General features: G+C 40.3%; 1 protein-coding gene and 1 long non-coding RNA gene across 5 annotated transcripts in view; one reads left to right on the top strand and one right to left on the bottom strand.

Annotated features, from left to right (window-relative positions):
- The window catches only part of ca16b (carbonic anhydrase XVI b), a 112,337-nt gene that overhangs the window by 64,856 nt on the left and 31,963 nt on the right, over positions 1-15,518 (bottom strand). The window lies entirely within an intron of this gene.
- LOC120715591 lies at positions 1,590-3,884 on the top strand. Its single transcript, XR_005691680.1, has 3 exons — positions 1,590-1,775; positions 2,106-2,110; positions 3,873-3,884. It is a non-coding gene; the product is annotated as an uncharacterized LOC120715591 (long non-coding RNA).

Genomic DNA, 15,518 nt, shown 5'->3' with positions numbered 1-15,518 from the left:
AACCCTATTTACATACACCGTATTTAATGCAGGTGATAGTTGTACATGTTGGTACATGCAGACTCTGAGGATCTCTATGTAAAAAACTAAAATAAAAGTTGAGTCGTTTTATAACAGATTAGTGCAACAACAACATTTGCAACTGGTAATTGAACATCACAGGGCTGCGTTATTTTAATCTGAATTTTAAATGTTCAAATGTTAAGATTCTGCAGACGCTACAGAGGAGGATTTTTTTTTTCAAGCTTGTCAAAAGGAAGAAAAAAGTAATCAAAAAGCAAATAAAAGTAAATTAAGCAAGCAAGCAATTACATTTTTTATTACAGATTAAATCATACCAGGTTTGGTTCCTTCTCATGATACGTTCACAGCTATTAGATTTCTGTAAGTTCAATATATGCAGTGTTTTAAAATGTATAAAAGTAATGTGAAATGTAACATTTACTTGTAATAGAAGCTTTATTATGAAATAAACCAAATTCAATTGTGTATGTGCCTACATAAATAATTCATTCAACTCTATACTTTGTTTCCATGTTAAATAGATTTACATTTTTAACAATAACACTGTAAAAGTAACAACTTACAGGCTTAAAATGATCTAATTAACTGTAGAAATGCATTTTAGCAGATAAGACAAAGTTAAATTGTGCTGCTACCCCCTAGAAAGCATTTGAAAATATTCAACTAACAGACACAGTAAACATTTTTTTTCCCTCTGTGAGAGAAATATTTCATCACTCATTCCAATGACTTACTCAGTTTCAGGTGACTGCAGGTTTCTCCAACCTTATAAACAGTACTTTAACATAACGACCAAAAACTAGCACCACTGACTAACAATGAGCTGAATTCAATTTTATGATCATTAATATGCAAATTGTCATGACCACTGATCAATGGCCCAGAGTGCCATTCACAGAATGTTAGGAAATAGCTGCAATCACAGCATCGTAAGATGGTAAAAGATGTACCCTTAGGCCCCCTCCTCAGTTAATGGCTTCCTTGACTCCCTGCTCAAACCAGTGATCCTCCCTATCCAGGATATCTACATCCTCAATACTGAAAGAGTGGCCACTGGACATTAGGTGTAATAAGACTGCGGAGTCCTGGACTGATAAGGAAGCTCTTCTGTGCTCCACCATCTTCTTAGCCAGAGGTTGTTTGGTTTCCCCCATGTATAATTCACGGCAATCCTCCTGGCACTTAACCGCGTACACTGTATTACTCTGTTTGTGTCGGGAGACCCGATCCTTGGAGTGCACCAATTTTTGGTGTAGCATGTTTTGGGGTTTGAAAGCCACAGAGATGTGGTGTTTTTAGAAAAAGCGTCTCAGTTGTTCTGATACTCCCACACATAAGGGATCACACTAAAGGTTTTCGCTTAGGCAGCGGTTGTCCTTCTCTGCTGGATTGCCTGGAGCATTCTTTAGATGCCTTTCCAGCTTTGACAAATGTCCAACTGGGATAACCACATTTATTCAGGGCATTTTTTGATATGATGTTACTCTGTTCCCTGACAGCTGTGTCTGTGGGAATAGGGCTGGGCCATATCATACCATTCACAGTAATACCGGTATAATGTTGGGCAACGATAAGAAAATGAAATATCGCGATAGAATCTGGGTAAAACGCGCATGCGCAGTGCCTTTGTTTTCATACGCACACGACGGAAAAAGCATGGTGGCGACGGAGAATGAGAATGGCGAAAGCAGATCATTGAATCAAACTGATGAACCAGAATTGGTTTGTAAAAATGCTGCAACTTTAATGGTGTGGAACTGGTTAGGCTTTCGTCCGTCAGATACACAACAAAGCACTATTTTTGGTAGAGCATGCTAGCGGGCCGTCGTTATTACCGTGTTTTTTGAAAAACATTTACTGACCTCGAAAAAAATTGTATGTCGTACACGGCGCTCGAAAATCTGTCAAATGTTTTAGTACGACTTTGCTAAGCTACGAACCCGCACCGCTTGATGGATTACGGCTATTGTAGGCAGGAGCCTCGCGGAGTGATACGTACTGTGCTTCAACATAATATTACCGTATTGTGTGTGTATAACCTCTTTTTAAGTTTTGTGGATGTTATACATGGTTATGCTGAGGATATGTCGGCCAATTTCCACTGGAAATGCCTTTTGGTTAAACTGTCAGCAAGGAATTTGCACTGTTACATTTTTATATAACTTTAATGCACTTAAAAAACAGCACTAACAAAGTTGTGGAGTTGTAAAGTATTTTGTCTAGTGTCAATTATATCAGTTATCGCAAATTTTCAAATGTATATCGTGATAAATATTTTTGGTCATATCGCCCTGCTCTTTGTGGGAATCGTGTCTGCTCTGTGGTGTCATCCACATACCTGAACCAATGGCTCAGTGGTGTTCCAGGTTATGATAACAGAGCCCGCTTTTCCACTTCCTCCACATACAAACTGCCCACAACGGGTTAAACTTGGGAACACATGACACACCCACACACACATTTCTGCCTGCAGTACTGACCCTTGAAAGTAAAATACGTACATTGAAGACCGTTCCAAGAGCAGACACACTTAGTCAGTGCTTAGGGTGGGGTCATCCTGTAATCTGTTATGGACTGCACTGCTTCACTAATCGGAACATGAGTGAGGGAAGATGAAACGTCACACGAGACACATTCTGAACGTGGCGTTTTGAGCTGCCTACCAACCCTGCCTTAAGACCAAAGCTAGAAAAATTTGTAATCAAGTCAGCTGAGACTGAAGAGTTAACTTGGATGTTTGACAAAATGCATTTCCTACTGAAAACGCTACAAAATGAACAATATCAACTTTTTGGAATTTCCTTACTTTGATGATTGAGCATGCATCAAGACATGCTTGGACACATTACAAAAGTTAGCACTTGAAATTGAAAAATACCGTGTTAAACAAAATATCAGCCCGCTGGGTCATGAAAACATTTTTTTCAATTTGTGAAAAACTTTTTTTTTTTTTTTTTAAAAAAACTTAAAATTACACAATTCACTAAACTCAATTCATATTTTTAATAACAAAATTTAAGCCATCAGACTGGACTTTTCTGGAAAGTAAGAGATGAATCAAGCATAACATTTGACAATTAAAACTAATGTGCTTTACTTTTTTGCTGCTTTTTGGAAAACAGTAAATTGGAAAATTCATGGATAAGCTCACACACTCATTGTCTAACCCATACCAAACCATAAACAATGATTTTGCTCATTACTAGTACAGCTGTGGCATAAACCTTTCATTGGGTGGTGGTAATGTGATTTGTAATGTGATGCAGACATTTGTGCATCGCATTACAAAAAGAACTATTTCCTGGTTATTGTAGCAGAACAGCAAATGGACTTGGGCTACATATGATCCTGTAGCCAGTAATTGTTTTGCCATCATTTGGAATTTTAGCAAGAAAAAAAAAAAAACAACATCCAATGAAACATTAGATCCAGCGGGTCATTAATCCATGGCCAACTTAGCCATCATATACAAGTGCTTAAGATTCATTTTGAAGTTGCCTTTTATCTATGCTGCAGGTCATATACTGACCCATTTTTAAAATAACAGGAGGCCAGTTGCTTTAGAATTTAGCGATGACTGACATGATAAGACATAGGTTTCATTAAGAGATTGTCCTTTCAGTTTCAATCACACGCTTTCCTCTGACTGCTTCTTGGGTTGGTACGACATGGTAGCTGCTTGCCAAGTCTGGAAGATCAGCATTCATATATCATCCTCGACAACTACAGCCAAAGTCACCACTATGCCTCTAACAGACTCTACCGAAGGCTTTCCTCTGCTGCTATCCATCTGCCATGGAGGTTGTAGGCCAAATTAATTTCTTGTACAGTCCTCAAGCACAAACAAGTTTTCTGCCACTGAATTAGACACAGAGTGCTTTGGGTTTAGCTTGACTTCTTAAAAGCTTTGCCTTCTTCAGAACAGTCAGCTTTTCTAAAATGTGAACAAGCTTGCTGGCTCATCCGAAAAGGATCAAGCAGTATGGTCATCACAAGAAAAGGGAAAAAAAAAGAAAAAAAAAAAAAAAAAACGCAATGAAGTTAACCTGTGTCAAGAAAAAGCTTTTCTCCTGCGGGGGGCTTCCCTGCGTCCAATTAGCGGGACTGAAACCAAATGTTCCAGAGAGAGAAGTGCAGGTCAAACGCATTATCCCCAGGGAAGTAATAATCACAAGCTAGAAAGTGATGAACCCATAATATGGAACTATGATAGGAATGGGCTCTTTGAAAGCCCGTTCATAAGTCCGACCAATCTGCCTTTTCCATTGGAAAGTTACTGTTGGAGAGCGGCGATTCTGAGGGCAGCGCTGACACTGGAATAAACTCACTCTTATAAAAGTAACTTGCCAAATTAAATCATTTAGAATCAAGCCAAATAAGAAGGTTCCTCATACACTGAAGATCAGTGACTGGAAGTAATGCACATTAATGTTACTGACTGGCCCTTAATTGGTCTACTGAATTTACTGCTACTGTCCCTTTAGTCACAGTCTAGAAAGCCACAGCTTCACAAGAGTAGGCAGGAAAAAAAGAGAGAGAGTCTTGTAAGTCAATAGACCTTTCAAGAAAGTCACTAAGCTGGCAAAAAAAATTTCCACCACCCCCTTTCTGCGATAAAGAACAAAATACTCGTGTCGTACATGATTTCACATTGATCCGATCATTACAAAAAGAGAATTAAAACCCAGGAAAAGTCTATACACAACCTAGCCAGATGAGTACTTTTTATTCCGCTTTCTTGTAAAGAGCCATTAGCATCCTGTGACATGTTAAAGGAACTGACACTAATTGACAGGTAACACTGAGGGCCCAACCACTACTAGACACTGGAATCTCATTTACCTTGAAGCGAGCCACTTTGTGTTTGCAGTAAAACATGTGTTGTGTGACTAAAATCTGGAGACTTCGCCTGTTTGCGGAGCAGACAGGTTAGGAGGAGGAGCAGTAGCGGGAGATTTTATTTGATTGGCTTAATGGCTGAGAAAATGACACTGTTTTTCCAGAAGTAACAAAGAGATCTGTAAACTCGGCCGTAAAGGAAAACTGCACGTTTTCATCTAAATTTAAGTCCGTGCTGCTTTTAGGTTACATAACAGTTTCTTTGAAGCATTATCTTAACCCAGACACGTCTCATTATGCAATTAGCAGCGTGACCTCATACCCCTCACTCCACCCAAACATTCAAGATCTCAGCTTCGCCTCCAGCCCGCGTCTGCAGTAGAGGGTGGAGGAAAAGACAAACAATGCATTCGTCTCTGCCCATAAAACAATGTGCCCCACTAAGCACTTTGAAAGACAAAGGGCCGCTAATGTTTATCTACGGAATCGTTCAGCGATATTAGGCTTCAAATTATTAACAATATTATACATTTTCAGGTCATTTAGATCAGAGTTTAGAGTTTCATCTGCCTTTTAGAACTAATAATAGAAAGCAATAACTTTTAAAACCCCACATAAACACGAAGCATTGAAACGAGATTGTCCATTAGACGCCTACATGAAGCCCAAAAGTCTATTCAAGATCCAAGACCTCTGTCATTATGGCAGCACAACAAAATTACAATTACACCAATCTCACCTGGTGCATGACATTGAAAAGAAAAGAAAAAAAAAAAAAGGTATAAAAATATTCACTCTGTAGTATAATGTGGTTTTAAAAAAAAAAAAAAAAAAAAAAAAAGTCCTGTTAACAAGGATACGAGCCCGAGAAACATTCCCATTGCCATGAATTGCTTTCTACAAAACTGACAATATTCAAATCAAAATCTAAATATGCTCATTGTCTCACTGCGTCAGTGTGAGACTATACACGCATTGATTTCAGGTGGTCTTGCTGAGTTCTGAGAAGAAGGCATCTGATAAGAATGGCGCCACAGCCGTCTCAGAGCCTGAGCTCAATCTTTAATCAGAGGTCATTGTGTTCCACACAGCAGCCCCAAACACATAAAAGCAGGTAGAGGAAGTGCTAAATCATACAGGCATTGGGGTCTAATTGGCCACCAGAATGAGCTCCAGCCAAAATATTGTTTTCCCTTGGCGCTATCTGCTTCCATCTCGTGGGCTTTCATAGAAACTGTGGCTTCCTGTTCTTGGGTGTTGGCCACTGCATAAGTACAACATCCCCTAGTCTGTAAAAATAATCTCCAGGACCTTGTGTAAAGAATGAGAGGGACAGAAATACATTCTGTCCCGCGAGGAAGAGCTTCCCTTACAATTCAAAAGCTCTAACAGTTTCCCCTTTAATTTGGCCAAAAGCCAGCAAGCCAACAAATGCTTTGGTCACTCTGAAAGAATCTGGATGGTCAGCACGTAACCAACTATACTAGATTTCTTTTTTTTTTTTTAAATTAATTACAAAAGCATTACTCAAGCTTGTTGGCATGCCACATACAGATACTGAGAACAGTACCTTCAAAACACATTTCAGATGTGCTGTGCTACAGCGTGTGGTGTGAGTAAAAGATGATGCAAGACAATGAATCATTGCAAACTTAGCATTTACACCGCACACTTAACTTAACCTTTAACCCCAGCATGAAAAATTCCCAAAATAATCAGTCCATATTTACACACTCGAGGCCGATTAAACTCACTCTGGGTTACATTTCCCTACTCTTGAATAAAGTGAGCGTTACACAACTAACACGACTAGCGAGGAGATCGGTGAAATGTCTGCCTGTTTGTTTCCAAAGCAGCTCAGTGCACAAGAATTAGCTCACCTCTGTGCTTCGTAACAACATGCTAGTGGGAAGCTGTTACAATTTTACGCATTAGTGTCCATTTTATGTAATTTATTGACTGTAAATTGCAATTTGAATTCATCTATATTGTGTTGTAATAAAGACAATATATTGTTAAATGCAAGGACATGTGACAGAAACTCATGCTTTGTTGACATTGGCTACTGAAGTTAATTCAGTTACAATTTTTTGCTTTGTGGTTTAAATATTTGTATAAAAAACAAATAAAAAAGTCATTGTACCAAAAACTTATGAGTGTAACATGTAACATCAAGTCCAGATAGATGCTTTATTGTGAAATACACATAGAATTAAACCTCCTGTGTGCCGATGTAAAATAAAGCATTTTTTAAAAGAGCATATATCCAAGAAGAGACATGCTCATTATTCTTGTGCATTCACCTCATCAAAACAGGAGATAAATGGGGGAAAAAAAATATTGTTAACATTATGACAAGCTTTACAAAGGTTCATGTGTATAATTTAACGTAGGTGTTAAAAACTGACCAGCAACATAATCTGGGCGCAAAAAAAAAAAAAAAAAAAAAAGTTGCTTAAATGCCGTATTGTAAAGTACTGTGCTGGAAAGGTTGACAGCATTTCTAGCTCCAGGGTATTTATACATCTAGCTATGCAATTTAAATGAGTTTAGCTTTTTTATTATAAATTTAGTGCGAATTGTGAATTTGGAAGTACCATACTTTATGTAGATTTCTTATAACACGCTTCCAGCTAATTTACGTCATTTAGCTAAGGATTACAAGCCTTATGATTGCCTGGATAATGAGTAGGTTTGAGAGAGTAGGGCAGCGCATAACTAAAATAAATAAACCGAATGATTAAAAGTCTTTTCCTCTTCACTTTATGGTTGTTTTTCCTGCACATTTAAGTTGTTTTTTTCCACACAAAGACCAAGTGTTTTCTCTCTGGGTTTTGCCCTCTGTGTATCAGTGCACACTGAAAGCAATCCAACACTGCATCACTGTAAGGAAGCCTCCTGCTAATTGTAAACAGGAGAGGGTGGTGAGCACTCTGTTGAGCAGAACGCAGATCTCCTCTGTAGAGCTGCAAAGTGAAACACTGATTAGTGATGCTACATTACTCTGCTTTGTCCAAGGGCAACTGTTCCATATCAGCCAACTCTGGGAAACGCAGACGCTAACCTCAGCACTCATAAATGCCCTGCAGCTGCGTGTGATGGACGTTTTAATATAAGAGAGAGTGATTGTATTCAAATCACAGTCAAAATTACACTGAGGGATAATTAGCATTTCAGGAGTAGTAGTAGTAAATGGCGATGAAGATGAAGCACTGAGGCTGAAGTATATAGATACGCTAATGTGGCACGCCATCTGTGCTATATGCATTTATGTTAGTGACGGTCCTCAGAGCAAACACTAAATAATCATTCCTGCATACTCTTACTGCAGAGGGAGCGCTGGTAGATGCCTGCCACAGGGTCCTAATTCCATGGACGAAATGGTATGAGGCTGAGATGACTGTGGGTCACTGTGCAGCGATAAACCAGAACAAGCATAAGGAGGCTGCCGCCTCTCAGGGGCAGAGAGGTTGTGAGACAAGCAGAAACCTCTCACTTACCTGCCTGTCTGTGCATCGGGGATGACCCCACAGTATGAGGTCAGGACTAAGCAGACCATTAGCCACAGTCTGCAGGTGGAGGTGAAAGATCTCCACCCACACAGTGCCCCACTCCAGATGACATGTTATCTGGAATTATATTTCACCAGCTTGTATTATTTTGTAAGAGCTCCTATTTTAAGCCTTTGGTCATGCAGTGCCATTTTTACGGTGTGAAAACCAGAAAATGTCTGGCAGTTAGAGTCAGTGTGAGTCGTTGCAAAATGTACGGGGAAAAAAACAGAACTCGTTTCTAACACTAGTCAAAGTTTCAATATAGATTGTGGAAGAAAAAGAGAAAAGCATGAATGACAGTGAGGAATTTTGACTTTAATCGCACAGCAGAGATCAGCACTGCGAATCACTTGTATACAAGCTGCCTGGGACTGAGATCCATTGTTTACCCTTGTATAACAACCTCCTACAGGCTTATGCCCTCTTCTGTTAATCCACCAGTATTAACAGAAATAATAAATGTGCAAAAACACGGGAGAGTCACTGGTCAAAACGAAAGAGAAAAGTAAAGGACAGTTACTCTAAGTAATGGCAAGAATTATTTGTACTAGTTTAGAAAGAAGCAAGGCCAAAAAAAAGAAAAAAAAGAAAAAAAAAAAAAAAAAAAAAGAAAGAAAGAAGAAGAAGCCTTAAATCGCTCCACAGTTCCTAAACATTTTCCGAGGCTGCTGATACTACTTCAGTGTCTGGGTAATGAATGCAGTAGAATGGCTGGTTATAGCCAAAGTTTGTGACCTTCCCCAGACAATCACCCAAAGTCTCCACTTTTAATAAGCGCCTTCCTCTTTGGTTCATGAACTCCCTAAAGAGATACATCCAGCAAACTCCGAGCGAACTCAGCCATAATTGCAAGATATTTAGGTAACAGAGCAAAACAGACCGCGGTGGGCCATCTCTAAGACCTTCTTGGCACAGGTAAACATCACCTTTAGCCAAATTATCTTTTCGATTTGCTCCGGTAAAGTTTGACCTGAACTAAACACACGTTTTCATCTGCTCCACGCTGCACGGAGAAGCCTCCACAGAGCCGAACCGTTATTTTCTCAGCTTATTCACACGGATCCAGTCATTCTTTGCCCGGATTTTTCCTTTGCCAGGTCGAGAGCTAAGGCAGAGGTGGGTTTTCAGCGTTTTACTGTCTTAGCGTCTGTCAGAAAGCCTTCGTAAAAACTAACACACCAGATTTCCTGAAACTTGGTGGGGTTGTGGAGCATGGCTTAAGCAACTCATTAAGTTTTGGTATGAATCCAGACCACTTTATTTAAATTTGCAAAATGTGGCATTTGCCTTGGCACAGGATAGGCTCTCTCCAAGTGCCCTTTCAGTTAAAGCTCAGCAGAGCAGAAAATCTGTCCATGTGTAGTTACAAGTGCGTCAGTCAGTAGATGCAGAGATGGAGGGAGAGAAAAAAAGTGGCAGAAATGAAAACTGAGGGAAGATGAGAGAGCAACAGTGGAGTTTTTTTAGCCTTGGGTACCCCGAAACCGCTAATTAGGCCACAAACTCCCAAGATTGCACATGACCACATCCCAAGACGAGTGTTAAGCTGAGCACAGCGAGCAGCCATTTTAAATCAAGCCGTAATCCAGTCCACGTCTCCCCCTCCTTACTACCCCACGGCACCCACAAGCAAAGTGCTGCTCGGAACTGAGATGTGGTCAGCATTAGGAGCGATGGATGGGGAGGGGAATTTAAGAACAGAAACGAGGCGGGCGCTCACATAAAGAGGCAGAAAATTGATTCCCGGGGAGAAGAGAACGCTGCTGAAAACCAGCTACGTTCATTTCAAAATAAAGTTGCTGTAGGCAAAATAAGAGTTTGGAAAAACAAGTTCTCTATTCCCCGTCACAGACTCGAGTTATTCCGTCTCCACTACACCTCACAGATACATGCATTAAGCGATCAATAAGACGTCCATCTTGTTGTGAGTCCCAACTCACTCAAATTAATACAAGATTGGTGACGTCAGCAAAGTGGCTAATGGATAGCACTAAAGATGCTCGTGTTCTCATGGATGACTGATAAACTGGTCCTTTGCAGTCTGGTTTTAAAGTGGAATTTTTCCTGAAATGTATTGTGTGAAAATAAATGGCTTTATTTATATTCTCAGCAAAGTGTAGACATTAGCCCACTCGCTCCCCCTCCAACATATGAGTTTTTATTTTTCCTCAATTCAAACAAAGGTCCTTTTATAAACCCTACTTACCGCGGGAGTATCATTTTCACCTTTCAGCTTTAAACCTACTGAAAATAAGCGGAAATCAGAGAGGATGTTTGGGTACTGCACAAAAGGTTTAGACTACCACACATTTTGGAATGCAAAGAACAGCTTCTACTCCAATAATTTCATGATACATCTACATTATTTATTATCCCTCGCAGGTATATGAGCTCCAGCTTAAATCAGTCATGAGACTCTGCAAGACAAAGGATGACAGGCCTGAGTGATCTTCTTTTTTCTCCTACTTGCTACCGTGAGAATATGAAGCTGGGTCACCCTAAATTAAAATAAATGTCTTTGTGTTTGCAGAATGATAATGATACCGATTGTTGGAATTTCATCGCAGCACTTCTCAGGGACTATATTTAGTTTTCTTGAATCAGCAATACAAGAGTAGTTATAATTCATAAAGCAAAATTACAGACATTAACCCAGTCACCAAAATCTCATACATGCATTTTAATTACAGAAAAAAAGAAGACAAAACAAGATATCGCACATCCCACAGGCACAATTAGCTCAGAAAATACAGTATTAAAAAAAAAGGCCTGAACCACTCTGAGCTACAGCCCTCTGTGCTCAGCTCACATCCTCAGCAGCTATTACTCTTGGAGTTGTTCTGCAAGCTAAGCAGGGACAACAATGGCTACATGTTTACACAGCAAGTGTCCTTATAATTTAGACTCTAGACAGAAATCAGTGTAACTCAGTAAAGTAGAGGTAGTAGCGCGGCATAAACAATCTAACAAGCCGGGGAAAGTCAGCGAACTGGAAGCAGTGCTAGACCTCATCAGCTACTTCCATTCAGTTACTCACTGGTTTGAAGGTCTAAGTAGAATTTTATGCCAACATACCTCACTGCACTTGAACAAATGATCATAAATCAAACGTTGTTTTAGAATCCGAGGGAAGCATTACACGTCTTCCAAAATTGTGCCATTATGCCACTATTATAGCCTTGCCCCCTATAGTTAACTCCTCACCTCTAGGGGGATGTGCGCTCATTACAAAGTAAGTCATCATGATTATGAGTTTAAAAATTTGCTGAACCGCAATCTAGCTCATTCTAGCTCATCAGCATAACCATATTAGTGAGGAAACCTGTGGGCTGGCAATCTCACACTTCCTCAATATTGCAGTCCCAGCAGGCCGAGCATGTCCGCATCCATTAAGTTGGACCTGAGCCACCCACTAAGCCTAATATGGTGCCACGAGGCACACTAACACTATGTGACGTCTGAAATTTAATTAATTAGGTTTACACAACAAACATGTCAGTCCAACGCATCAATCTGCTCTAAACAAGGAAACCAGGAAATTTGGCTGCGCTTATCGCAGATGTTGGACTTTGGACTTTTCGCTTTATGCGTCAAGGTGGTGGCGGCCGAAGACGCTGTTCTCCGGACATATCCGCGTATAAACGCAAGCAATTAAGTTCTGCAAAACCTCACTCATACAGCATTAACTCAGGGTGCAGGAATCCCTAATTTATTTCAATTCTTAATATATTTACCTCATCTAGAAAAAGGAAACAGATTGTCAGAGGCAGTGGGAAGTAAGATGATTTGGAGCTCAATTCTGCTAAATTGGTTGCTGCCAGTGTGATACATCATGGAGAATTAAGATGCCTCTCCCCCAGCACAGAACTTCGGCAGCCATATTGGCACATCTGTCAAGGGCCCACCCTTGACAGAGACAAATAGACCAATTCTGGCACAGAAAGGCTGATCCAAACTGCTAGCAATAACCAAGATGAATAATGAGCCAGCTTGGTCCCCTCGCAAAATTCATTTTTAATAATTAGTGTTCTTGCACCTCTCATTTTCTCTCAAAATGAGTGCAGGTACATCTACAGGTTGATACACACAGCAGCAAGACTGGAGGAATATAGATGATGTTGTGTTAAGCTTCCATCATCACGTAGAATGCCTGCGACTATAAATGCAGGGTGTAAGACAGATGAATCTCTCTCTGTACTCCTAGGAGGAGGAAATTAATCAAGTCGCTCTGTGGGTAGGCAGTAAAGGAATCTCACAGGATGAGCACAACAAAGTTCAGGAGGACCTTTCGTTTCACAAACTGAATACTGTAAAGGAGCGCAGTCGCTACTGTGGAAACAAAGAGAAAAGTGGAGGAGGCGCTGAAGAGCAGAGAAAACTGATTCCTACTTTTCTGGACAATCAACACTTGTCGTTGGAGAATAATCTTTGTCAGGAAGCTACCAGTATGCACGTATAACTAGAAAACACTGCAGCCACACACTGTCCGCGCGTTTCCCTCAAATCCTGGAATTCTGATAAAAGCTCCTCTGACTCGTTGCTTCAGGATCTAATTTGTATTTAATATTTTTCTTTCCCCAAAACAATTCTTTGAGTTATTAGTCTGCGCACACTCTACCAACCAGGGCTGATCGAGCATGCTCAGGCCCTTAGGGAGGATTCACACATATGTTCAGCTTCAGTGCTTGACAGTGAGCATGCCTGACGTTTGGTGGGGGAGCAATCTTTGCTGGCGCTATTGTTGTAAGCTAACAGAGCTTTGATCGGCAGCTAGGGTAAACCAAGCTAGCTCGAAAGCAACGTGGTGGTTGCTAACATAAAAGATCAACTTCTCCTTCACGCTTCACGCACAAGCAGCTACCGCGCTCTCACGGGATGCCCTCATGTCGCGAGCTGATTAGGCAGCAGCTGCGGCGTTCTTCGTTCACATTGGGCAAAAGTTAAACTTCTTCCAACTATTCATCACGAGCAGCATCAGTAAATACACGACTCAGCCGAGCAAGAGTTAGGACGGCATCCTGTTTAACATGAAAGAGCTGACGCTTCAAGCCTGCCTTATAGACGTGTGACTCTTTCCTTTGTTTAGCAAGCAAGGAGAATCAGCGCGGACACTTCAACAGTCTGGAATATGTGAGCGGCCTCTGGGTGAGTGCGTGCAGCAGTTAGGTGACAGATCTGTTTAAAGTGTAATGACTCACTAATGCACATTTTTGCATGGTTAGTACAAACATATTGGATTGTAATATCAGTCATTCTGATTGGAAACTCAAACGACATCGCGTCTATCTAAAAATATCATTTGACTTTACTTTCATTGGAAATTAAATCTAACTGTAATTTCTAGCTTACATTCAAAATATTTCATCCTTGGGGGGAAAAAAGGATCAAACAAATTTTTTTGTGTTAATTCGGAGAGCAAAATGATTCGTTCTACATCATGATTCAAAACAATCAGGGGAAAATCACCTCCATTTATCATGAAAAACTTGTTTCATCACTTGGAGCATGGTGAGCCGCTTCTTTCATCGGGGAATGAGAGAGAGCAGGAGGGGGGAAAAAGTCATCTTCATCCCTGAAGATTACGTCCTGAAGGCTATGCCCCGTACATTACCCTCTATGCCTACTCATAGAACATCCATATAGCGAGGGACCTTTACTTTAAACTCAAGTGCTTCTTATACACGGAAGTCTACTGGGAGCAATCCTCCTCTCGATTCATTACCTCCAAGAGGCAGAGCTCCTTCTGTTGGGCACCATGACAACATGGCATTGCTCTTTTCCCTCCAGCAGTTGTAAGGGGGTGTCAAAACGCAGGAGAAAAACTGCACTGCCTTCAAAAGCACCGAGCCAATTTAAGGTTACATGAATCACAGGGTTTAACATTTAACCTAACTAAGCAACCGGAGAGGAATAGACACATTTTTGAAACCAACCCAATCACTGGGCTCTAAAAATCAATCCTGCGGCGTGTTGTTTAAACAAATGTGTGTCTTAATAAAGATTTATTTATAGTAAGATCAATTATACAGCGGCAGAGTAATTTGCAATTGACAAGTTTATCTTAAAAGCTAGGCAACAATTTTTTGCTTATTAGCTACGAGGGAATAACGCAATACATCTCAAGAGGTGAAGCCAAAAAATAAAAAAAAATTAAGAAACTCAAATCGCTCGCAGTGCCAGAGCCGAGGGTTAATTCAAAACCAAAATAAACAGCCCTGGCAATCAAGAACAGTGAGTTACCTAATCTTGTTCTGTATCCTCTAAAGTACTAATTAAGTTGGATCAACATAGCAGTTGATTGAAAATGACACTTCATTCACTTCATTATGTGAGACATGAGTGGAAAGATTGCTAATGATCATGGGCAACCTCAGTGAAGTGGAATAAAACAGTTAGGCTGAGGGGAAACATAATCCACACATATCAGACAATCCCAGGCTCTTCCAGTTGCTACAACTGCTTGTCGGGGTGGCTTTCATCCAAACACCCATAACCGCTGCATGAAAGACAGTAGGAGCTCTATTCATATGAAGCACTGAGCTATTAGTGAGTTATTACTGTGAAAAATTACTGAAATGCAGAGCCCTTAGCTATGTTATTAATTTGCGGAGGTGGACTACTAGATCATCTGAAGGATTATGGTTTCAGCGTGTGCCCTTTACAGCATTTTTAATTTCACCAATTTTGCAGAGTCATTTTTTCCCCCAAACCAAAATCATAAGTTCCTACAGTGATCAATGGAAGAACCGTTTAAAAAAGAAATAATTAAACAACGACTGCTTCAACAGTCTGAAATGACATGCGAGATAATTCAGCGACTACAGAAAATCTCATAATACAACGGGGGGGGGGGGGGGGTGACAATTTTCTTTGGGACGCTGATCTATAATTTTCCCCAACATCTAGAGCTGGTATTTCTTCACTGTGTTTTTCTTTTCCGTTTCTCATTCTACACACTGTTACAGGGGATCAGGCGTAATGCTTCTGCAAATGCACGTTAAGGTACTCCAACTGTTGTGCTGTAATTAAACTAGAACAATAAATCCACAAGAGACCAATCAAAAGCAAACTACTGCATATATTGGCCAAAAACATAAAACT

The sequence above is a fragment of the Simochromis diagramma genome, unplaced genomic scaffold, assembly GCF_900408965.1.
Source record: "Simochromis diagramma unplaced genomic scaffold, fSimDia1.1 OVJJ01000320.1, whole genome shotgun sequence".
Classification (NCBI taxonomy): Eukaryota; Metazoa; Chordata; class Actinopteri; order Cichliformes; family Cichlidae; genus Simochromis; species Simochromis diagramma.
The sequence above is the reverse complement of the archived record's forward strand: the minus strand, read 5'-3'. Positions and strand labels throughout refer to the sequence as shown.